General features: G+C 37.0%; 1 protein-coding gene across 3 annotated transcripts in view; it reads left to right on the top strand.

The window, feature by feature from the left end:
- The window catches only part of ARHGAP24 (Rho GTPase activating protein 24), a 500478-nt gene that overhangs the window by 267156 nt on the left and 206946 nt on the right, over positions 1–26376 (top strand). Inside the window, exon 2 of one of the 3 annotated variants that reach the window (XM_019806282.2) lies at positions 19038–19125. The exons of the other annotated variants lie outside the window; for them this stretch is intronic. The gene's annotated coding sequence lies outside the window, so the exon portion shown is untranslated. The remainder of the gene's footprint in view (positions 1–19037; positions 19126–26376) is intronic. 3 annotated transcript variants of the gene reach the window in all.

Below are 26376 nucleotides of genomic sequence, written 5' to 3'. Positions count from 1 at the left end.
GAGATGGCATGAGTTCCATGTGGGAGAAGTACTGAAGGTGAGAGTGTCAGCAGCAGAGGGGACCCACCAAAGCAGGCAGCAGAGATGGCCTCTTGCACTGGTACGGCAGAGGTTTGAACCTGCCAGATGCTGGCTCTTCTTTTTCTCAGAAGAGCGTAACTTTCAATGACCCATCAAATGAATTTAAGGTGTTTGTAGGGAGAGGAAAGACTGAGTCCATAGCAACGGCTGTATTATGATCAACAGTGCTATTTTGTTTCTTCCCCAGGGTTCCTGTTTATGTCTCAGAGCCTTTATATTGTCTTCGCAAGAACTGAGCCAGTTGGCCAGTGGCCATGGTAAAATTGCATTGCTAGTGAATATAAATACACCCCATCAGTGGACACATCTTTCAGTATTCTCTTTAGTTCAGTTTCCCATTTGAAATGTCATCTGGTTATGGGTGAATAGAGAACACCATTTAAGAAAGGATGATTTGCTCAAAATAGTGTCAAATACCATGTTACGGCATAAAGCAATATCAATATCATTATGAAATCTGAGCCTATTTTTATATAAAAACTATCACATGTAGTTACATTTATGCATTCATATTTGACTCTGAGCATTTGTCTGATGTCCAGAAAATCATGGTACTCTTTCTACGAGAAGGAGAAGGAAAGAAGAGAAGGTGGTGGAAAGAAGCTCTGAAGGAGAAAATATGATGCCCTGCTGCCAGCCTTCTACTTTTGTCAACCTTCTCTGGACCAGGCTGGATTTATACTAGCAAATATTATTATTAATAAAGCTATGGTTTTTGTAAAGATAACAATGCTAAGTCCTTTGCATATTTTATCTGAATTATTCCTGCAAACAAATCTGTGGGATGGATTATTATGTTTATTTTACAAATTAGAGAAGTCAGGGGAGTCAAAAGGCAAAAAAAAAAAAAAAAAGCCAAGTGCCATATAACCTGTGACTAAACAAGCTGGGATCTCTTCAGCTCTGTCTGACCCCAAAGCCTACACTTTACCACTTAGGCTGTACTGCTTCCTTTAGAGCCAGGAGCTCCCCCAACAGCGGGCCCACCAAAGGAGAGGGAAGCGATTTCCTATTACGCTTAGACAAAGAATTCCTCTGTGCCTAAAATAGAGATTGACTTCATATCATTGGTTTAATTAGTGTCACTGTGAAGATCAGCAAATTAAAAAATGCTTTTTTGGTTGTTTTTTTTTTTTTTTTAAGAGACAAACCAAGATGACATGGTATAAAGCTTGGAGTATTGAAGATTTTTTTTTCAAAGTATATGTTTAAAATTTAGTGACATAATAGCATAAATCTTCCTTTGGATGGCTGATATTCCTACTAATATCTAAAATAAAATATTTTGGGGGTGCCTGGGTAGCTCAGTAGGTTAAGCATCTGCCTTCAGCTCTGGTCATGATCCTGCAGTCCCAGGATGGAGCCCTGTATGGGGCTCCCTGCTCAGCGGGGAGTCGGCCTCTCCCTCTGCCCCTCACCCCACTCAAGCACTTTCTCTCTCATTCTCATTCTCTCTCTCAAATAAGTAAATAAAATCTTAAAAAAATAAAATAAAATATTTTTGAAATATCTATTTTGCAGACATTATATCAGTATTTAGAATATATAACCACTGCTAAATTCTGGTATTTCATAGTTGCAGGAAGCCAATATTCCAAGTGGAATGATTTGGTGTACTTAGAGCTCTGAACAAGTCTGCAGTATAGTACTCATTTGTGATAAATCACTGACATTCTGTTGTGGGGTCAAACCATTATTTTCTTATGTTAGGAAAAACACTGCATGCAGCAGACCAGAATTACATCTCATGTAATATTATTTGCAAGAATGATTAACTGTGGTGCCTGGGGCACTTACATAAACAGCTGTTTCTCGTACTTAACAGGTGATAAAACCTATTAGTTTGGCAACTTACAGAAAAACCATTAAATCCATCCAAGTGCCACAGGAATAACTGAGCTCCTTAAGCAGGGTACACCCACCCCCAACAAGAGGTAGGGGGTGGGAGCTAAGGAAGAGGCTCGGATGAGAGGTCAATATCTAACTACCAACCAACCAGGAAGAACAGAGGGGAGCCCAGAGTCTTCAAGGGGCAGAGGGAAGAGCCAGGATTATTTAGTCATTTACTCTTGGTTTGTTTGTTCATTTATTTCTTTATTTTAAAGTGAAAAAGTGTGTTAAATACTTCTCTTTTGCTGTCCTGAAATACCGCTGATGGGTGACAGTCCAAATTGGCAGTAGTCTATGATACATTAATACATGACCATCTAATCAATCACAAACTTAAGCTTTCTTACCAGGCATGAGAGAGAGAGAGTCTTCCACACTAAAGGCCTTTACAAAATGCAAAAGCAGCAATAAACAGGATTGATATTTACATTATTACCATGTAAAATCCAAAAGTCGGCATCCTATATTTTTCGTATCAGAGTATATATCACACTTAATTTCCTAAGTGCTTATTTTCTGTCTTTCCTAATAAATTTTAAGATCCACGAGGAAATAGATTTGCAAATTTTTTTGAAAAGTGTAGAATTGTGCATCATGTGTCATGCAGAACGCCGTGGAGTTGACTAACACGGATGGTTTCTTGAAAAATTTATCGACAGTTTTTTTCCTTAAACAACCAAAAAGTCTCTATGCTGAATTTTCTTTTTTCTCCAGCTTTTCTTTCATTTGTACCTCCTCATACTTTATTTTGGAGGCACTATCATAAAGAGATCTGCTGAAGAGACCTGCTTTTCTAACTACTGAAGTGTGAGGGCTCTTATGAGGCAACATTTTATTGTTATTCTCGCCTGCAGTACTCAATGCATCAAAAAGGAGGAGATTCTATGCAGGGTTACTTAAACGATCAATGAAACACATTTCCAAGCAATAATAATGTGATGAGTCACTGCAATTTGATTAGTGACCTTTACATTCTGTGTAGAGATAACCTTTATTGATATCATTAACCAGACGAAATGGGGGTGTGATGCAACTCTTTTTAACCATGGAGCTGGGTATTGATTGAGAAGCAAGATCTGAGATTTTGTTAGTGTCGAGCTGTTTACAGAAACAAGAGGGACATTCCTCTCCTTTTCTCCAGCTGCCAAAGTAATTGTTTTGTACCAGCAGCAACAGAGAGGAGGAACCAAGGACATTTTCTTATTATTGTTCTGTTTCTATGAACAAAAGGCTATTTAAGTGAGAGAACACTTTCTGAATGCTCACAAAGATGAAGGCATTTGATATGAGCAATTTTGGTGTGGCATGAGTCCATCCCCTTTTCTGTTACTGTATTTCTGAGGGATCTCTCATTATAGAGCTCCTCGTTAGTAGTTTCCAATTCAGAAACTTTTATTACTTCTACTTGTATTTGTGTTTAAATAAAACAGGTACACTGATCTGTTGCCCTGTGAAAGACCTATGTTATCATGGGGAAGACCTAGAGATTTTTGCCTGTTGTCCCAAATAACTGATTATCTTTGAAATGTTTAATCTGTATCTGCTTTCATGCAATACAAATGAAATGTTTGTTTAGCCTTTTAAGGAATGACTTCACATAGGAATCGAACCTTAGGTTGTAATTCCCCGGGGCTAATGTTTAAATGAAAGTCAATTCTTGAGCTGAATATCTGAAACATTCTAGAAAAAGAGGAGTTTAGTGAAAGATAGCTATTGCTCAAAACTGCTTTTCAGCTTAATTCGGTGAGACTGAATTGAGAATAATTCTGTTTTTGATGTATGAATGGGACTGTGTAGTGAGTGGAGTATTAGAACACGCTTGTGAGTTTGTGAGTGGAATTATGAAATTTTGGTTTTGATAGATTCGTGGACTAAGTTCAGAGCACATAAGTGCTATTTATGAGTTCAGAGTGAATAATTAATGTTTAGCAAATAGTACTAGAAAAAAATGGGTTAAAAGGTTGTAAGGTACACGTATAAAAAAGATTTTGGGTGGGGAGGAATCACAGAATTCTCACAGGGAAGTACTTCCATATTTCCTTAGCTCTCTGACCACAGTAGGAGTTTAAATAAGGAATTGTGGGCACCTGCTTTTTCTTTTCATTGGAAGCTTCTGGTATATTTAGAAAATATAATTAAGTAAAAAAATTACTATGTATTTGCAGTTTCAGAGGGACGAAAACTTAAATATAGAAGGTCGTGGGGATAGGTAGTAAGAAAAGATATGGTTGTTCATCATAAAAATTGAAAATCTGTCATGAAAACTTGTCCAAGTTTAGGTTTCAAAGACAGAGACCGCTCTTTCAGATGGAAAATGGACTATTTCCTTTTTTTTTTATCAGTGGCCTCTCTCTTAAAAAAACATAAAATCTCATATACAGCGTGGTCCTTGGTAATGAAAAGTCAAAAACAGAGCAAAAATAAATTTACACCCAATAGCATGGAGCTGTTTTTGTCTGTTTGTTTGCCACAATAAATTTGTTTTTTTTCCCTACCCTTATGAATGATGGATTACAGTTTTTGCAAACATTAAAGATGTTGATTTGCTGCACTTTATTCTTGAATCAGATTTCTTGTACTTTGCAGTCTGTTTTCAGCCTCAAATAACATCAACATCAACAATGGCAATGCAAAATCAAAATACTTAAAGCCCTGAAGGGAAAATTCATCAAAATAACATCCCTGTTTCCTAATCCTGGATATCGTGACTCAGCCATCCTTTTATATATATAGAAGGAAGTGGAGAAAGGGGTGGGGGCTGGGAATCAGAGCATTATGGTACCCAAAAAAAAGAAAAGGGAGAGAGAGAGAGAGAGATGGAAGAAGGAAGGGAGAGAGAGAGAGGAGGAAGGAAAGAAAGAGAGAGAGAGAGAGATAATGGGAGGGAGGGAAGAAGGGAAGAAAGAAAGGAAGAAAGGGAAGAAGGAAGGAAGGAAGGAAGGAAGGAAGGAAGGAAGGAAGGAAGGAAGGAAGGAAGGAGAAAAAATAGGGAAGCAGAGAATATAAAAATATTAGAAGACAAGTTTGGAATTTATTGTGCTCGCATCATAGTCTGGGGTGCAATTTAAAAGGAGAAAGAATCCCTTACTCCTTGGCCACTGAAGTACTTCTACGCCCTTGAACGATTCTTTCAAAATTAGTAGTGTGCACATCCTTGCCACTCAAAGTGTAGCCCTCAGACCAGCAGCTCAACTGGGAACTTGTTAGAAAATCAACTTCTTAGCTTCTCAGCCACCACCACCCCCACCCCCAGCCAGAATCAGAACCTGTTTGAAATAGACCCCCATGTGATCCTATGTTCATTAGAGCCTGGGAAGGACAGCATCTATGGCGCTGTGTCTCCTGGCAGAATATACACTCATTTGTGTGTAACCAAAGACCACAAACAAAGAAACACAGCATGTGAAAAACAGAGAAAAATCTCCTAGGTTAAAAGCATAAATAAAAGGAAATACAAAATTCTCCACTTAGGCCAAGTGCTTCCCACTAGACAAGAAGTCAGGAATGTCATTCGTTAGCTCTAACTTACGAAAAGCAAACTACAGTGAATCCACTTGCCTTTTTCTGCTTCTCAAATTCAAATAAAGACTTTCTCAGGATTTTAATGTTTAACAAATAATTTTTTTAAAGATTATTTATTTATTTACTTATTTGAGAGAGAGTGAGCAAGAAAGAGAACACAAGTGGGTGGAAGAGCAGACGGAGAGGGAGAAGCAGACTCCCTGCTGATCGGGGAGCCCAACGTGGGGCTCGATCCCGGGACTCTGGGATTATGACCTGAGCTGAAGGCAGCCGCTTAACCAACTGAGTCACCCAGGTGCCCCAACAAATAGTTTTAAATGGTGTATTTAGCCTCCCTAGATCAACTCTTCAGATAATAATATTTTAATGTTTTGACTTTGAATGAATTTAAATGTTTCTTCAGGTTACACTGCTTCCTACTGTCCATTTCCATATAGATATGTGTTTTTAAAGAATTTTTGTGTGTGTTTGTTATGTACGTATTATGTGGCCATCACACACACACACACACACACACACACACACACACACACCACACATTCAAACGTGAGTGCTTCATGCCCTTTATTACGTGCTCTGAGACTACAGCACAGTGTCTAGCATTCCTGTGGAAGTCAGAGAAGGCTTATCTGTACACATCAAAAGCACTGGAGACTTGAACAGAGCATCTCAACATCAACAGTATCAAAGCCTACCTGTGAACCTGGGAGGGAAGAAGAAAAATTAAACTGCTTTTTGGCATATAGATTGCCATACGGGGGCAAGTGATTCAAGAAGAGAGGGGAAAAAAAAAGTTTTCAAATTTCAGCATTATATTTTATTCAGGGCAGTAGTAAATTATTTCTAGCTGATATTTTTAGTAAATGCCAAATATGATTATGGAGAGAAAGAGAGGCTCTTCCCAAACTATGACATTCTTGGTAGGAGCTAAATTCTATTATCATTGTTTTTGTCTGGCAAATGTTTCTCTGTTGTGTGAGTTGGAGAGCACACTGCATGTTTGTATATATAATGCTATGCTGCTTACATTTTTAACATTTGTTTATAATGTGGCCTTGGAGGTAGCTGTTGAGAAAAATTGCTCTAAACTTGAAAATCTGAAGATACTCTGAGAGTGCAGCCAAAGAAATGTACCAACTCCTGAAGAATGGTCTTTGCTGTAAAGGAAAGATAAACAGTGTTCTTACAAGGTGGGGAGGGTGTCAAAGCGATTCTCCATCACAGTCTCAGAGAAGAAACACTGTTTTGCTGTGGCTACTGTGTTAACTATGAGCAAAGTGAAATGAATTGGCATGACAACCTGCAAACATAACACAATACAGTGAAATCAGAACAATAAAAAATAAAATAATTAAAAGCAAAAAAAGAAAGATGCAAGCCAATCATAATAGCATGCCAAATGAAGATTGAAAAAAAAATCTTAATGATAGGAAAAAGACAAGGAAGAAATTTAAAGCCCCCCATAAGTACCCAATGCTATAAAAGAAAATGTATTACCCAAAGAAACCATGAATTCCATAGATATGAACTCTAAGACAGAATAATAAACAACACAAAAAAATGCTTCTGAGTTAGGGAGTCAGATTGAGAAATTAAAAGGACCTTTGTAAATCTAAGTAAGTTAGAACAAATAACTTAGAATCAAGAAATATAGCAAGATAACTGTAGATGAGATCACTGGTATGAAGGAAAGAAATACCTGAAATAATTGTGGTGAAAGCAGAGGAGAGACACAGAAATTAGAATAATCAGTGAAAAGATGGCAGACAAGGAGACAATCAGGATCTCTGAAGTGCAAAAACAATAAACAGACTAGGAAAAAATTTTAAAGATATAATGGAAGAAAAAAGTAGAATAAAGTAGTACCTGAATCTGATTAAGTGGGCACATCAAATTGACATAAAACATTGGATACCTGGGGCGCCTGGGTGGCTCAGTCAGTGAAGCAGCTGCCTTCATGTTGGGTAGTGATCCCGAAGTCCTGGGATCAATCCCTGCATCAGGCTCTCTGCTCAGCAGGGAGCCTGCTTCTCTCTCTTCCCCTTGCTCATGCTCTTCTCACTTTCTCTCAAATAAATAAATAAAATCTTTAAACAAACAAACAAAAAAACCATAGGATAACCTGGTCATAGGTTTGTTATGTAGCATCAAGGGAAAAGGAAAAATTCTACTGCCATGAAGATGATAAAATCAAATTACATAGAAGGGAAAACAAAACAAAGCAGGACTATCTCAGACTTCCTCACAGTAATTTTGAGTGCCAGAAAACACTGGAAGCTGTGAGGATACTAAAGGGATATGAGTAAAAATGTATCCAGGCGAGTGGCAGTAAGAGGATAGTCTCAATTATACAATGCCTATGCCTTCTCGAACAAATTGCTCAAATGTGAATTTGATGAAACCAAAACTAAATCAAAATAAAAAATTCAAGAATGGAAATGTGTGATAAAATTCTCACAGTGACATTATATTAACTACAGGACTAAGATTAAACAGTGGTAAAGATAGGGTTATGGAGCAGAAAGCAGATATAACTTTATCCTTAATATTTTGTGAGTATTAATATATAAAAAATACAAGAGAAGATGAGAGGGAAAATGGGAGGAAGTATAAATGAGAATCTCCCATATTTTTTAACCTGAGAATCCAGTCACATTGTAAATGCTCCAAGCATAGGATCAAAAAATAAATAAATAAAAGATATAGTGTGATTGTATGTGTGTGTGCACATATATTTAAAAAATATTTTTTTCCTAGCTCTGCATGGTAGGAGGGTCTGGAAGCAGTGGCATGAATGTTCAGCACTTGGTTTCTAAATGCCATTCTCAATTAAAATAAATCAAGGTGGAAAGACTGATTGAAGTCTGAGATAGGGAAAGTATAGCGAAGCCTGACACAGCTTGTTGCACCAGAAATAAGGAAGTGTTCAAAGAATGATAATGACCTAGCAAAAGGACAGAGGAGCCAGCCTGAAATGTTCTCACTGGACTAATTTGAAATTACTTGAGTATTAAAGTACATAACAAATAATAGACCAATTCAATAAAACAATTTAATAAATTAAAATCCATAGATTAGTTATTAATCTAAATAAATAAATGGGTGTGATAGGAAATCTCTTTCTTACAATAGAATGCCAACTAATAAAAATAGAAGGAACGAAAGAGTTAGAATGTTGCATGGATGCTAGCACTACTAGATAAGAGTTTAATAAAAAAAATGGATCAGACTTAACTTAATTAATATCAGGGCAACCTGACATCATATGCCTCCAGATATGATGCGGTGAGAAGGACACAACATTACTTCTTCGGCATTTCTGTGAAAAATGCATAACTCAAATCTAGTCATGAGGAAATATTAGGCAAATCCAAACTGAGTACAGTCTAAAAATAATTTATTTGTATCCTTAAAAAAGTTCAAGATCAATAAAGACAAGTAAAGGTTGAGAATTGTTCCAGGTTAAAGGAGAATATAGAAAAATAACACTAAATGCAATGTGTGACTATGTGTTCAATCCCAAAATGGAGAGAAATAATATCTATAAAGGACATTAGTGGGACAACTTATAAATTTGAATATGGATTGTGGGTTGGTTAGATGAATAAGAGTCTATCAATGTTAAATTTCATAATTTTGAGAATTACCCTGAAGCTATGTAAGAAAATATCCTTGTTCTTGGGAAATAAGCACTGTGTGCTGTCTCCAACTTACTCTCAGTGATTTAGAAAAAAATAATATGCATATACTTAGATTGATAGATGAAGACTGGTAAATCTAGGCAGAGGGTATATGGGTTTTGTTTGTGGTATTTTTATAATATCTCTGTAAGTTTGAAATCATCCCAAAATACAAAGTTACAAAAACATAATGATGCCTCATGCCTATATCATAGCCCTTCCATTTTTACACGATTATTTGTTTGTGTATCCATCCGAGTGAAAATGGGCATCTCCAAAGTTTTTCACTGAACAGCATATCCTAAGGCATGTATGTTTCATTCATATATTTATAAACAATATACACGTACTAGTCCTCCTAGCATGTCATTGGAGAACATAGACTCCAGTCTTTGTTCATCTTTTCTACCTATACACTCTCTTCTGGCAGTCTAATCTGTTCTTATGTCTTTAAATTTCATCTACTTCCCAATAACAAATGAAGTTTAAAGAGTAGAAGCACTCTAACATTCTACAGCAAATTCCAGTGACACCTGTCCATGTAAATGAAGTACATGGTCTCTCATGGGAATATTGTACGAAAATAGATTAATGATAGATTAATTGTGAAGAAAAAAATCAGAGTTGAAGTTCATTGCAAGACCAAGGAATTATCCAGTGTAGTTTCCAAACTGAATAAGAATGTATAGACTAAAATTTCCAAGAAAAACAAAATGATTTTTCTGGATAAACTAAAACTGCCGGGAATTATCTTACCAGTTCAGCAGGTGCTAGCTAAAGGCTGGCCTGTGGTAATGGGGTTGTTTGTTTCCAGAAAGGCTATGGGAAAAATGCACTGGCATTTCTTAATCTCAGACACTACATTCAACAAGCCAACTGACGTTAATAGACCCAATAAAGTGTTGATTAAAATAATGAAGGAGATACCACAGAGACTGGAGGAGATCTATTCAAGTCAGACTTTTGATGGCTTACTGGTCATATAGCAATGATGAAAAATACACTATTCAAGTTTGAAGCAGACACTTCCTCACACAGAAGCGATGATTTCAGGGCATTCAAAGAAGCAATTCTTGACACCTGATATAGAGAGGAGTGGATACTAGGAATGCCAATTCTCATGTGGTTATTTCCTAGAAGCTTCTCCCACATTGGTGAGATTATGGTCTTTGGTGTGACTCATCCGTTCATTCAAATCAGTGAACATTTATTAGGTACTCATCTTGCTAAGCGTCTTGACTGCCAGTAAGATATTGCACTTATTTTTCTTAGCCACCTGATAAATTGTACAGAGGAGTCCAAGGGCTTAAGGATGGAAGAGAGAGATTTTTATGACGAGAAAAGAAGACACATTTATTATTATACTTGCTTGCTTGTCTAAAGATGAACAAATTTAATAACTGTGCCAAATATTAGAGCAAAGGAAGATACTGTTTTCTTTTTCAAGACCAGATATGTGGATACACACGTGCATGTATGTGAAGAGAGAGATAATCTGAGTGGATACAGAGTGAATTGTTGATAGTGGCTAATCCTAAAGAATAGTATTGGAGGGGCGCCTGGGTGGCTCAGTTGGTTAAGCGTCTGCCTTTGGTTCAGGTCATGATCCCAGGGGCCTGGGATGGAGCCACCCCATCGGCTTTCTGCTCAATGGGGAGTCTACTTCTCCCTCTCCCTCTGCCTGCTGCTCCCCCTGCTTGTGCACTCTCTCTCTCTGTCAAATAAAAAATAAAATCTTAAAAAAAAAAAGAAAAGAAAAAAGGATAGTATTGGAGAGGATTGAGTGGGTAGGAAACTTAAATTTTACATTACATACTTTTTATTGCATGTGGGCTTTTTAAATAAAGAAACATATTATTTTCTGCATTGAAAAATAATCAAAATAATATGAGGAAAAAGTCCAGCTTCCTTATGTTTGGTTGCATTAAAGTTTGAGGTCCAACAGCAGAGGATTGATGGGCAATTTGTTTTCATTATTTTCTGAGCCACACTTGTGTATTTAGGGACTTGTCAAAGATTACAGACCAGGGAGGTGCCTCCTTTATTCATTTCCAACATTCTTATATAGTAAATGTGGATTCATTCTTTCCTCGTGAAAAACGACGGTCACTTTACACTTCCAGAAGAAATCCTTTTTTTGTATGAACTCAGAAAGCTTGATCCTTTGTGTGTTTTGGGAGCCCATATAAGCTGAATATTTAAAAGTTATTAAGCACAATGTGGTTTGGCATTTTATATCTGATGACTTTTCTCCTAAGAAAATTTTAATAGTCCTCCTAAAAAATGAAACGCCTCCCCACTGCCTATGTTTATATTCTTGGGAGTCTTAAAAAAATATTATTGTTACCATTACATTGTTTCATCAATAACTGGCTGTTTTAATTTCTTTATGATGCAACAGATATCTTCCTAGACCTCACAGATAAGTAAACGTTAAGCAAATTTAAAACATATGGGAGATAATTATCTCAGAGAATAGTCAAGTTTCATATCCGAAAGAATTTCCAAGGTAATCTTCTTAAATCCTCTCATTTTATATAGGAGAAACCCAAGTCTCAGTGGAGTCAAGTGTTTTGTCCAAGGTCACACAGCTAGTTGCTGACAGAACCAAGGCTGGAATCCTAATTAATTTTGGCTGATATCTCTGTCTCTCCCTGGGAATGTTTGCTTCCCACGCTATGCCCATCCTTCCCTTTGTCTAGCCTCAGAAGGAATCTTGCCATATGAGGAAGGATGTCCTCAACTCTGGAAAGAATTCAGGAGTGGGGCGGGAGAGTGGACTGAGATTTGATTCAGTTTGGTGTTTAATAGTATTGAGTCACTGATGCTTAATACATTGAAAAATAAAGTCTGTGCTTATTTTTAAATAACCAAAATAGCCAGGAGCACCCATCTATACCAACATATTTGTATTTTATGGAAAATCTTTATGTGAATACATTATGTAAAAGACTAAACACTGTATACCTGTTATCTGTGACTATCTTATAATGAAGGGTCATTTTTCATCTTTACATATCATTTTCTAATAAAATAAACTATGGAACTAAATTAATTAATATATCTTAAATGGTTCAGTTGATCTGGCCTTTGTATATCTATTAAACACCTTGTCCAAGTTGTGTAAGAATTCTTGACTTTTCTTGTCTTGCCTCACTTTAGGGGCCAGTTACTCTAAAACCTATGACCTCTTTCTTGATACTACCATCTCCTGAAGGTCAGGTTTAATGTCAACCTCTACGAAGGTGATGTACATCCATGTTTGCCTGTAAGAGTCCTGGTTTTTATCTACTATCCTGTTGTAATTAATAATAGTGTCTCCTTTTACCCTCAAGAGTCAAGGTTTGGATACTAAATTGTATGGTTATCCTACTCATAGTGAATGTAAAATATGCTAGGGAAGGAATTTTCCTCCTCCAACTTTCAGGCAAATCTCAGCATTTTCTCCTGCTTGAGCTATGTCTGCCCCTTCCTATTTTCAGTGTCTTACGAATTGTACCTCTTGCCTTCCAAGATTCACTGAAACTGATTAATCTTTCAAACGCCATCCTACTCAAACTCAATATTTGACTTGATTGAACTAGAGTATCCGCCAAGTCCACTTTCATTTTGGTTTCAACTGGTTGTCCTAGTATAGAGTGTGAATAAATCTTCCAGGCTTAAAAATAACTAAATATAAATATAAATTAAATTAAAAATAATTAAATTATCAAGAGGAATTTGATGAAGGATTTGTGCTTTGCAGGGTGGCTAAACGTGTTTTTCCATAGAAACAACACAAATCCAATTGTTTGTGTGTTGGATATCAAATTAGAACATGCTCATACCTGGAAAACCTAAACAGCCTTGCCTAAGGTATCTCTTAAGATGCTTCCAAGTTATATTCCAAACAACTTCTTTAAGTCTAAGTTTAAGAAGCATCCAAAATTTATGATCTCCTCAAAGGGCCAGGCAATTTAGTTTAGAGAATATGGGTTTTGTAGTCAGATGGACATGAGTTCAAATGTTGCTATCAGTCTTTCAAGTCTGATCCTTCCATTTCCTCATCTGTGAATGGGGAGAACTTACTTACTACATTTCCAGGCAGTTCTAATAGAGGATACATTTTTCTGTAATGATTTTATAGAGGTTTTGGAAGTGATTTTGGCTTTCTCACATCTTCCTACCTGTGAAAAAAAGTAAATATCTTTTGGTGCCTGTCTTTGGGGTTTCTCTGTCTCTACTGCCTAATTTCAGACCATCACAATGTCTTACTTGAATAAAGAAAGAACGTCTTAAGTAGTCTAGTCCTTCAGACCACCTGTCCCTAAATTCTTTCTCCACTTAGCATTCTTAAAACAAAGTATCCCCTGTTTAAAATGTTTCTGTAGCTTCGCCATTGCCTGTGGGATAAAAAACAAATTCCTGAGCCCTTTGCCTATATTTCCTTCTACATATTTCATCTATTAGTCTATGTCTTTCATTCTACATTCCAGCTCTATAGAAATTCTTGAAGTGACCCAAGTGTGCCCTATCTCCTGCCTGGAATGTTAATCCTCTCTCTCTCTCCTGCATTCAGAATGTGCCTTGGTTCATCTCAAAAAAGCCTTCTTTGCTTACTTCCCATCTTGATTGCATGCTGCTTTGATGCGCTCTCCCATGATGAACCAATCTCCCCAGTAGTCTGTAAATTCCTCTCATTTCTAAAGGGTAACCCTCCTGACATTGGATTTTGTCTTTTTCTTTATACCCAAACACATCACATTATTTGGATTCAATTAAATCTGGCTTTTGGTAGATTGAAGGAAGGAAAGAAAGGAAGAAAAGAGGAAAGAAGAAATTTTACCTTATTTTCCTGGAGAAATTTGTACTCTGGATAAAGAAATACTGTCCCTTGAGATAACAAGGAATAATTATATGAACCTCGTTACCTGGCACGGAGCCTTGCCAATAGAAGAAAATCATTAAATATTTGTAGCTTTGATTCACTGACTCACTAAATGCCACCTGTGTACGTAGATTAATATGCAATCAGTACCATAATAAAAGGGCACTTCTTTCAAAAATGATTTTAAATGTTGTTATTTGCTATCAAGCTGCAGTAGTGTTCAGACAAGAGATTTCCTCTACCTTAGTGTGTCCTGGGGGAGGGGGGGACAGATGCAATGGTGTTTGGGGGAAGTTGTTTTTTTCCAACAAAGATCCACCCTTTCTTTGCCTGCCGTCACACAAGCCACCTTTCTGATATGGCGAGACCCAAAGTCTGCTAAGCCAGTCACATTATCCCACAGTGTGTCTGAGCCACAGGACCCAGAGAGGCTGACTCACGAGAACAGGTAATTAGGAAGCAGTAGGACATGAGACGGGAGAGGAAATCTAATTTACAGCTCGCTGGAGAGCTCTGAGTCAGCGTGGAGGAGAACCGAGATGGAAGATTAAATTATCTGTGAGCTCACTTCTCTAAAATTATTTAGTCTGTCCCTTTTTTCATTTAAAAACATATGCTGTGAATGCAAGGATTTAGCTCCTGCTTCTGAAGAGCTGGCAGCTGAGAGTAGTTTCTTGAAACCACCTGGAAAGGATAGAATTAGCTTTGGGATGTCTGCTATTCCAATAAGGGCCACAACTATCGAGTTCAGAAAACAGAGGAGATGTCCAAAAACTTTTAGGACCTCCTACCAACTCAAGGGTATATGGTGGCCTCTGTGTCAATAAAACTCAAGGGTTTTGAGGCACCATGTATAGATGCAGCCTCCTAGAGCCCAGGAGGGGCTCTTCCCTTGTTTCCTGAGATGCCTAGCTGCTTGAGCCACAGGGAGACTTGCAGAGCTCAGTCAATTGCAGAGGTACGTTAGTCTTATCCTTCATACTTGTGGACTTCTTTTGGATGTTTGTTGATTGAAGAGTAGTAACCCAGGCAACAAATATAATTAATACACTCAAGAAATATTGGTCAAATACATATTCTATAGTAGACACTGTTCTGAATACTAGGGATAATGTGGTTTAAAAAGCCTAAATATTGGGGCACCTGGGTAGCTCAGTCGGTAAGTGTCTGCCTTTGGCTCAGGGTGTGATCCCAGCGTTCTGGGATCGAGCCCCACATCAGACTCCTCTGCTGGGAGCCTGCTTCTTTCTCTCCCACTCCCCCTGCTTGTGTTCCCTCTCTCGCTGGCTGTCTCACTCTGTCAAATAAATAAATAAAATCTTTTTTAAAAAAGCCTAAATATTATGTTTCTGATCTTATTTATAACTTCCAACACATTTCTGATTTATAAAACTCATTCTACAGGAAATCCAGTAAACATACTTAAACTGACTAATTGAATGAATAAATACAAAAAGAAACTAAGGTAATTTCAGATGAGATCGGGCGCGTTCAGGGTGGTATGGCCGTAGACCAACCTAAAATAATTTCAGATAGTGGTAAGTGCTATGAAGAACAATTAAAATAGAAGAATGGGGCAGAGAGTGTGTGTATATAAGGGGAGGGGGAGTTGACCAGGTAGAGTGGTCAGGAAATCTTTTTTCTGGGGAGGTGCAGGGTAATGATGGGAAACTATTAGAGGCCATGAAATGGGATAATGGGAAACCACTGGAAGGTGTGCAGCAGAGGAATTATGGGAAACTATCAGATGGTATAACGTGGGGAATAATTATCCTGGCAGCTGTGAGGAGAATGGCTTTTGAGAGGAGACAGACAACAAAGTAAGCATGAGCTTGAGTTGAAGAGAGTTGATGCTTGAGATTTTTAAAAAGTGCATGGTTCCCTGGGACTATTAAAAATTTCCAGGTATGATATCTCCTCCCAAGCACGGAATATTATAACCCAGTAGCTGTTCATGCAGTCACTTTCCTTCACTGCTATCACAAAAGAGCTCTCTGGGATTCCTTAGTAAAAGCCTTCCTCTAGTGTTACTGTAAACCTGGAAACTGAGAGGAGATCAAGAGTTAAGAGAACTCTGTCTTGCCTGTGTTAATATAGTCTGCCCTGGATTTCACCTCTGCTGTAAGTACCTCTCCCATCAGTGAAATTCAACTCCACACATCCAGGCTTCATAGCACAGTAACTAGTCTCCACTAAACTATGCTAGGATTCTAAGATCCAGAGCATGACCAGAGTAGGGCAACCGGGAGTATGTCCAAGGGACCTAAATATAGAGGGACAATTTTTTTTAATGGTTGTATGTCACTGTGTTATTTTAGATTGTGCTCGAATTCACATATTGACAGCACATGCTTCCCTTTCAATGGGAAGAAACAAACCATGTCATGAATTACAAAGTACGTTGGAGGACCAATTTCCTGTTGCTGGCACTGGTCACCAAAATTGCTAGTTCCCTCTTTGCTTAACCTATTTTGAGAGACTTTGGTTCTTGCATTTAATACCTATAATCTATTGTCTGTGGCTCAGCCCACTTCTGTTCCAAACAACCTGGCTGTATGTGACTTCTCTTTACACCTTCCTTCCTGAGTCCAATCCACAACCCTGAATCAGCCTGACTCATTCCGTCTAAATCTCTGTGTCTCTCCTCACAGCCTATCTCTCTTTCAAGGTTTACTCAGATTTCCTTCCTGTTCCTTCTAACAGACAAAGGCAAAATGTTCGAATTAAAAGTAAAGTTTAAGAAGTAAAAGAAAAATAGGGAAAACTTTTAGTAAATTCAAGTCGTATATATCAGAGTGTCAGATTCTAATCATGCTTGACCTGTTAGTGTTATACATAAATGTAGATGTTGATGTCTTTGGGATTTACCTTTGCACAGAGCTCAGTTAAACAAAATTGATTGAGAATGGAAGGAGATTAGGATCCTGCCATTGTGCCAAAAAGTATAAAATATGGTTTATAAGATTTCTTTCTCAAGTTTTATGTATTTTGAATCAGTTGCTTATTTGTCATGGTTAGAAAATTGATACAGAACCTATTAATTACTCAACATTTTGGAAAATATGTTTCAAAAAACAAATTATCACTTAAAACAATACTTTTATAATCATTTAGTCACATTGCACTGTTTTCTTCTAGAGATCAGAGCAAGAGTAGATACAATATCATTTCATTTTATTTATTTTATTTTTTATTTTTATTTTTTTAAATTATGTTCAATTAGCCAACAATATCATTTTAAAAGTAGATGGGCAATATCAAAACCAAACTGAATTTCTGAACTAAAGAATGTATCACAATTTGAAAATGGGTTTTGAATGGTCTGAGCATTTGCTAATTGTTGTCTTTAAATTGTAGCTTGTAATGTAGATTTGCCGTTAGTAGTTTAAGGAGTCAGATCAAATAGAAAGATTAATAGTGTCCAGAGCAATTTCGATCTGGGCCATTTCATATTTTGACTTATCTGACCCTAGGATGGCTGTTGTCGAGAGTGGGCAACTCAATGGAGACAATGTAAATAAATTTGGGGCACATGCTTATAATGTGAGAATGGATACAAAGATAGTTATAGAAAATTGGCCTTACTTCTTAAGTAAGCCCGTTGATTTTATTTAACAACTATGCACTTATCTAAAAAGTTATTGCTTGTTACTATATTCCACAAGGGAAGGATGAGGTAGGTTTATAAATGTTCAATTAATATTTGTTAAATAATTGCATGAATGAATGAATGGATACATTATAGAAAGGAAAATTTAAAAAATATATCGTAATAAGAATATCACTCCTTCAGAGAAAAGTAATTTCCTTATATATAAGTAGGAAATGTTACATGAAAGACACCAAATAAAAATTGAGCTGCTCTTTTATTTAACAAAATACGTAATTAATAATAACAAGAATAAACTTGCATGTATGGTAAAAAAAAATCTCGACAAATTAGAAATAGGGATCTGTGGTAATAATAATGTGTTTCTAGTTCAATATTGCTGATACTGGGTAGAAATATGAGGGGCGCTTAGGTGGCTCAGTCGGTTAAGCGTCTGCCTTCGGCTCAGGTCATGATCCCAGGTTCCTGGGATCCAGCCCCACATCAGACTCCCTGCTCAGCATGGAGTCCATTTCTCCCTCACCCTCTGCCTCTCCCCTGGCTTGTGCTCTGTCTTTCTTGCTCTCTCTCAAATAAACAAATAAAATCTTTAAAAAAAATTAAAATTAATAACACCTGTCATAGCACCATCCCTTACAGTCCTCTGTAAGGACTAAAGGATGTCAGCGTCCTGAGACATAAAAAATATTATGGAAAATCAACAAAGGGTAAGATTATTTCCTAAATATACAAGAAATAGGGCATTATAGAGAAACTTTCAGTATTAAGGATTTTAAAGTGAAGTAAAATGTTTTCTCTGAGAATAGATGGTTCTCACATTGTAATTGTGTTACTGTTCCCTGCCAACTCCTGTGGGTATTATACAAGGTTACACAGGGGAAAGGTAAACCACTTCTCTTCGGGTACACTAGTATAGTAGAAAGAACATTGAATTGGAAGTTGTTAAACCTGGTAACTATTCTTAGCTGCGGCATTAATTAGCTATGTGAATGACCTTGTACAAATCATATTTTCTCTGGGTATCAGTTTCCTCATCTATAAAGTGAGGGCATTGGGCTAAATTATATTTAAGATCCTGATATGCTTTCTGTGGTTCTTATTCTTTTTTGTGTGTGTCTTTTTCCAAATGCTCAACTACTACGTTATTTAAGGTATATTTCCTGTTTTTTTTTTTTTTTTTCCTCCCCTCTCTGTCTCTTTCTTCAATATAGGGGATAGGAGGACACTGACTAAGTCTGAGGGGCGGGAGGAGGAAGAAAGTTAGCTACAGGAAAGGTTTATATCCCTCTCTACAAGAAAACTTAAATATAGCTACTACAGCTTTGAAAGGAATGGTTTATGTCCAAACAGCATTTTCCAGACAAGCTCTGTACTTTTTTGCCAACAGAATTAACTTTAAACTGAACGCAGTAGACAGTTAAACAAGAGTCGGCACTGGAAACAGCTGTGAGTAGACAAGACCAGTTACTTATAAGGTACTGTTTTTTACTCATTGAAATCTCCTTCAGGGTTTATTTACTTTGGGCACAAGTATTGCGTGGTCATTTGACCTTTCCCCCCACCTCGCCTCTTTTCTGAGAGAAAACACACTCTTTAAAATACCTTAGCTTCTTCGCCGTATTGTTTTGTGGCTGTTGATATTTGAAGCTACTGGGATTTGGTTTTGTTTTGTTTTGTTTTCAGGAACCTAATGGTCGTTGTTGTTATTTTATTTTGAAGCGTAGTTTAGCGTTGTCCTTTTTTGTATCTTGTCATGGGTAAGGTTTTATGTTTTGTTTTTTGTGTCGGATAAAGAAAGATATGCTTTAATATGACGGAATGTGCAGAATGCTCTTGACTGAGGGGGAGGGATAAGTTAATTCATGTTGGACTGAAGTATAGACCCAGTATAGAGCCAATCAGACAGAAGGACCAAGACACAGCAGCTCCAGGCAATCTAAACTGACTCGGGGAAGGCTCATTGACCTCATCACAACTTGAGGGATCTGACCTGGAAAACTCACAATTTTGAATTAGGATTTTACCTCTAATCTATGTCTGTCGTTAATTGTTCATTTTAACCACTCCTTCCCTCTGTTTCCATTTATTTAAAAAAATTCTGGCAAACCTTTTTTAAAAAATTTTCTTATGAAGTTTATCTTCTTTAAGCTCATCAACCTTAAATGGACAACATTTCCAAGAACTCAAATCACTGAGCTGTGGAGGCTTTCAGAGCAGAAGGGGGATAGCCCAAAATGGCAGTGGGGTGGACAGAAGGGAACCACTATTATCTGCAGTGTCACTCTTTTCCCGGACGCATGACTAACTAATATATAATTCTCGCTGCTGGTCAGTAAACAAATAATGAGACAATTAAGGAGTTCTACATTTGTGGACTTTCCAAAAAGTGAAGCTTACAAGTTTACCATGGAAAACTCCAGAAGTCTTAGAAAGAATTTAGCCATTTTTGGATAGTTCACTTTCTGAGATCCAGTATATAGTTTGAGATCTCTCTGGAGGGAACTTAATTCAGTTTAACATTCTCTGAATTACCCAGCCTTCTCATCATGGATATACATTGTAGAATTATTTTATAATGTAATGATACGTTGGGGGCCTATTTTGTGGTATGTAAGGCTATTACTTCTTATGTCAAGAGGTCACATAATCACTACACTTTTTACAATCGTATCATTTTTGTAGGACTTTTTTCTTCCTGTGTCCAGCATCCATATGAAAGTGTGACTTCTTATGGGTGTGGACAGTTTGCATTCTTCTAAAAACACCCTTCAACCTCAACCACGTCTTTATAATTATTATTTCTTTTGTGCTGTGCACAAGAAAACCAGAAAAAAAAAGAGTTTATAAAAAATTATGGAAGGTATGAGAAGCAGTAACTTTATTTGAGGGCCCAAGAGATTCTCTTACGAGGGAAGCGCACGTGCCCAAGGGCATAGACACAGTGACATCTATTTTAGGTGCTCAGGAGACTTTCGGTTTGTGTCCAAGGTCTTAGTTGTGTTCTGTAGTAGAAGTTGCCATGGAAGTGACTCTGGGATAAGGAAGGCAGTTACTGCATCAGATACAGAAAGTGTTTGTTCTCCTTTTTATGAAGTTACTGGACCTATGTGTCAAGGAATCAGTGACTAACCACATCTCAAGGGGCAGACTTAATATTAATCAAGTACTAAGTATTTTATTTTAGTTCCATTTACACATGTGCTATTCACATGCGTGCACATCTGAGGAACAGCATCATAATGCTTTGTAGGAAAGAGTTAGGGAAGAGGAAAAAATACTCATCATCTAGCCCAAGCAGTTCCTCTGTGTGGTGACTATGCTTTAAGGAGAAAAGATATATTTTTCAATTGTCTCAGTAATGCCTTGATTTCTTTAACTGTAGCCTCACTTACAATTTCTTTTAAGTTGAAAATATAATGAAGCACTGAATTTTGTAGCAGAGTATATGTTTTCTTACCGTTCAGTATTTTTTTATGTTGTGCACTGCAGAGCAAAAGGAATCACTGGTTTCTCAGTGATCTTGATAATTAATCCCACTTTACCCATGAAAAAAAATGAAAGCTAGACATATTAGAGAAATACATAAAGCGCTAAACTGAGTCCAGGGCAATTCTAAATTCCAACTTTAAGTAATCCATTACTAATGACTTGACCATACAGTAGCTTTATTTAGAATTCTGTGTTAGGACTTTTGTCTTAGAGGTTGTTTTTGCTCACTCTATTTTTTAAATACAAGTTTCATCTAATCACTGTAGAAATTGTTACTGGGTGTTAAAGTATCTCATGGTGTAAATGACAAACTCTTTTATGTTTGCAACCATGAGTTTAGGGACTGCCTTTGTCTGCAACCTTGAACTTAGGGTCCCCATGAGTTTAGAAGCATCATCTAAAATCTAGAGTTTTTGCTCATTTTTGCTCCCTCATTCTTTCGGTTAAATGGTACGGGTTATTTTAAAATAAAATGTTATTCCTATTGAAACATAACTATTTAAAATTGAAAATATGCTATTTTAAGTCAATACAGTAAAGCTTTTACAACTATACTTGAGTCTTTCAGTTTAATCAAAATGTCATTTTCAAGGGCTTACCTAATTAGGAAATCTGACATATGAAAGGATATGTATTTTACAAGGAGAACTATACTATCTCAAGACCTAAACTTAAAATTCCTGAAAACGCAGTGCTGTGATGAATATACATTTATGAAGACTTCCATTGAGAAAGAGCTTTTTACAACGAGAAAGAGAAGATGCCTGTTAGTATTCACTGATGGTGCTTTATAAGGGTCTCTCTTGACACAGCCTTGGGAGGCTCTCCAGAAGCCTCAGAACATAGCTCCTCATGAATTAGAATTCGGTGAGCAAATGTATGCATTTCAAGGAACTGTCAAGTCCAATGCTGTAGGTTGTGGACAAGGAGGAGAAGCTATCAATATTGCTTTAGTTGCTGAACAGAGAAAGAGATGATTGCTTTCTTCTCATAAAAATCAGAATTGAGTTCATTTTCCATGTCTACCTCTCAGGAAAGATGCTCAGATTGATGCAAGTATGTTCTTCTATGTTGCCCTTTGCTTCATGTACTAAATTGGACAATTTAAGAGGTGATGTGGTCAAAGACTAAGATTCTTTTTGTTCATTTTAGTCATGCAATAAATGTCTGTTGAATGAATATAACTTCCAATCCTTAAATTAAAAGGGCGTTAACAAAAAATAATACTAAAACCATTATATTTTACTTCATGTTTTATTATTGGAGTATTTGTTATTTAGTTGACTGTGTTGGGTTATGCTAAAACATAAAAACTTCATTAAGCAATACTATTAATAAATTAGGAAATTCCTGTTAGCAAGCAGCAGTTTAGATCTATGAATTGCTATAGGTGCCTATAGTTAGTAATAATTTAACAAGCAGAGTTGGAAGACATGAAGGCCTCAGCCTTTTACCTCTATCCTTTGTTTATTTTGCTGAAGGCATTGTGGAATTTATAATTCGTTTGTTACAAGCAGATGCTGCTTTTAAAAATTAATATTATTATTAATATTATTAATAATTTTATTTTACTAATATTATTAATATTATTTTATTACTATTATTTGATTTATTATTATTGGGAAAAACAGCAGGATATTAGAAAGACAGATAAATGTGGCTGAGTCTAAGCTTTACAGGCCAAATATATTTTGGTAATCTTAAAATTTTAGGAAGTAATTTTTAAAGATTACGTAAGTTATAGAGCTCTAGGCAAACAGTGATATCTTTCCAAACTAACAAAAATAGTAATAATGATTCTAAGGAGCAATTTCCATTTTGCTTTAGCTTCTCTCTCCAACCTGCTTGCTTTTGAATGTGTTTAATCCAAATATGTGTTCTGCGGTCCTTCTCTGCTGCACAGCGTGATTCCAGCAGGGAAGACAGCGTCTGTATGGTAGGCCCTCCATCTCCACACCTGAGAACCATGCAAGTAGAATCGAATACAGTAGAAAGGAAAACAACCTCCCTGCAAACCTGGGGTGTAAAATGCCCTACATAACTCACAAGAAAGCTAACAATTGTAATGCTTATGAAGAGAGTGACAATATAAAAGCAGAAATAAATTATTGTCACCAATTTCACTCTCTAGTGCATTCATTCCTAATAGATTTCTTTCTGTATCTGCGTATATAATATAGTATCAATATTTTGTTTTGTTTTACTTTTACAAAATTGGCTTAAAACTGCAAGTTTGGATTCTACCTTGCTTCATTTAACATTTTATTAGGAACTTTTTCTATATTATTCAGAACACTTTGGAAAAGAGTAAAATACAACTGCTTACTAGTCTCCTCTACTCTATGGCAATACCGTATGTAACAGAATGTGCCCCCCCCCATTGTTGGGGACTTACTTTGTTTTGGTGTGTTCTGTCATTCATCGGATAAGAATAAGCATTCATTTACATGTGATTTTTGCTCATTGAGTTAACTTAGAATTGTAATGACTTAGAAATCTGCAAGTCTAAATCCCTCTTTTTGCAGTGTAGGGGAACTAAGTCCAGATATCTTGTTCATGTAGAACCCAGGCTTCCAGCTTTCAGTCTAATTTCGATGTTCATCCAGACATAATGACTGGATGATAAATTTACTCTGGGGCAAGAGGTGAAAGCGTAATTTCCTTCTGTCTGAGTAAGAGGTCAACCATGTACCCTATTCTCTGAAAATCCCCAGGGAACAGAAGGGTTCTCATACTAAAGAAAGAACTCAAGATTCCATGCCAGAAGTCTTTATGACACACGGGGTGATAAACATATAATAGCTATGGGAACATTTTTAAATAGCTGTCACTCTGTTAATGAGTATTTGCTAAAGCATTTCCTGGGCCACTAGTGTTTATGGAACTTTTAAACAAAATATTTATCAGGATGAAACCAGGACTTGCTTCATAAATTACGTCCTTTTACTTGCACCTTTGCTTTTCCTCAGTGCATAACCAATGCCAGGCCTCTGCTACACTAAACAAACAAACACTCAACTTTCTCAACGAAGCTCTCTCTACCTGATGCCAAGAAAAAAAAAATTTTTTTTCTGTATTTGCTTTCCCACCTCCCTCTGACTCTAAAACTCTTTGCAGTTTGGCATTTATTTCTACCACAATGCTGAAATTACCTCTCAGAGGTTGCTAAGGATGGCCAAATTCATGGTTAAACCCAGAGCTTTTTAGCCATTGCTCACCTCTGCTCCTTCTGCCATTCATACTGTTTGCCGCCATGCTCTTCTTGAAATAGTTCTTTTTGTGTTAGGGATCTTGTACAAGCTTACAGTTCCACCTTTCTTTTCTTCACTTTCTTGAGAGGGCTCCTGCCTTCTTCCCACCTCCTTGCTCCGGGTGTCTGTGTTTTTTTTTATGACCCCACCCCCCTCTATACTTTCTCCCTCAAAAGATTGCATCCAGTCCCATGGCTTTGTCTTAAAGCCCAATCTAGAGATTTGGTTAGCAAGACCTCTTGTAACTCACAATAAGCACAAGTTATGATACAGGTTTCCTTTCTCTGGATGTGCAACACTTGTGGTAGGAACTTTGACTTGGTGAGAAAGTCGGCTGGATTTCAGGCCCGGCTTGACCCCACAACCTTCCATCCCAACCCTGGCTGTCAGAGCTCCCAGTACAAGGCTGTCTCAGATGTTCCAGGACTTCAAATTCCATATCATTCCCTCACTCCTACCAGCCCTTCCTCGTCTGTTATCTCCTTCCTCAATTCCTATACAACGAGTGACAGTTATTATAGAATTAAATCTATAGTCTTTGCTCTTTTTTTCATCCCCATGACCACTACCTTGCTCAGAATTAAATGATCTCTTCTTAACCAGGTGTCTCCTTATTGGTCCTGGTCTCCCTCTCTCCAATCCTTTGCCACTCCAGTTCATCTTCTAAACTGTTGGCAATTTAAAGAAATATGTATATATGTCTTTTATATATATGTATACGTATTCCCCCTCACACCCCAAATTTTCAGTGAGCCCTCAGTAGATAGTTAAGAGCAGGACCTATGGAGTTGAATTACAGGATTTGAGGCTCAGCTCTGGCAACATTTTGCATGTATCATCCTATGCAAGTGACTTTAACATTTCAAAGCCTTCATTTTCTCACATAAAAGAAGTATAATAAATGTACGAATCACAGTTAACATGTATCAAACCCGTACACACCCAGGGGCCACAGTGCTCTGTGTTCTTTCCATGCCTTCCTTCACCAGTACTCAAAAGAGTACATTTTATTAGATTCATGCTAAACATACCTTAAAAATGCAATCCAGGCAAACTTAAAGAGACTGGTTTATTCTTTATGAGTTCAATTTGTTTCTTTGTTTTTCAAGAAAGCTACTCTAATGTTAAACTCAGATAATACCAATGACCTTAGCTCAATCGCAAATGATGGTAAAACAAAAGTAAGTGGATGTTTTATTTCAGTTTGAAAGGAAGGCATCTCCTGGCCCGTTCTTTCTTGTGCTGGAGAGGAGGTGGGTAGGGGGATGGGCTAAATGGTTGATAGGCATTAAGGAGGGTGCCTGTGATGAGCACTGGGTGTTATATGTAATGATGAATCACTGAATTCTGTTCCTGAAATGGATAGTGCGCTATATGTTAACTAACTGGAATTTAAATAAAATCTTAAAGAAAAAACAAAAACCAAAAAACAACAACAAAAAAGGTAGCAAGAAAAGGGAAACTTTTTTTTCTAGTAACATTTGCACGATGCAAATAAACACTTTTCTTTATTCAGTGTTTCTATGTGATTGTCTTTATTTATTCTTCATGATTCAACCTTATAGTCACAAAACAAACTAGCGAAGTAGCCAGGAATCTATCCCAGGTTTTTGACAACAGGCTCTCTGCTCATTTGCAGATTGCTTCTCTTCTTGTGAATTTAAGAATCAATGCAATGACATAATCAAATTTAAGTGAAAATACTCCAGAGTAATGACTAAGGGGTTTCAGCTGTATGCCAGGAATATTATTTCACTATAATGTTATCCTAGAGTAATAGATTGATTTAGTTTTTCCAAATCGACACATGCCTTCCACTTTGGGTAGATACACTGACCATTTGCCCTTGTATCCGATACCAGTTTTTTGAAAGCGATTGCTAATGTCTTCTCTACTGCTTTCCCCCAGAGACTAAGCTATTTCTGTCAGAGGACTTTGGCTCTTTCTTAACATCAAAGGTTCTGTGGCTTATTTCATTTCCTTAAT

This window comes from Ailuropoda melanoleuca, chromosome 11, assembly GCF_002007445.2.
Source record: "Ailuropoda melanoleuca isolate Jingjing chromosome 11, ASM200744v2, whole genome shotgun sequence".
Classification (NCBI taxonomy): Eukaryota; Metazoa; Chordata; class Mammalia; order Carnivora; family Ursidae; genus Ailuropoda; species Ailuropoda melanoleuca.
The sequence above is the reverse complement of the archived record's forward strand: the minus strand, read 5'-3'. Positions and strand labels throughout refer to the sequence as shown.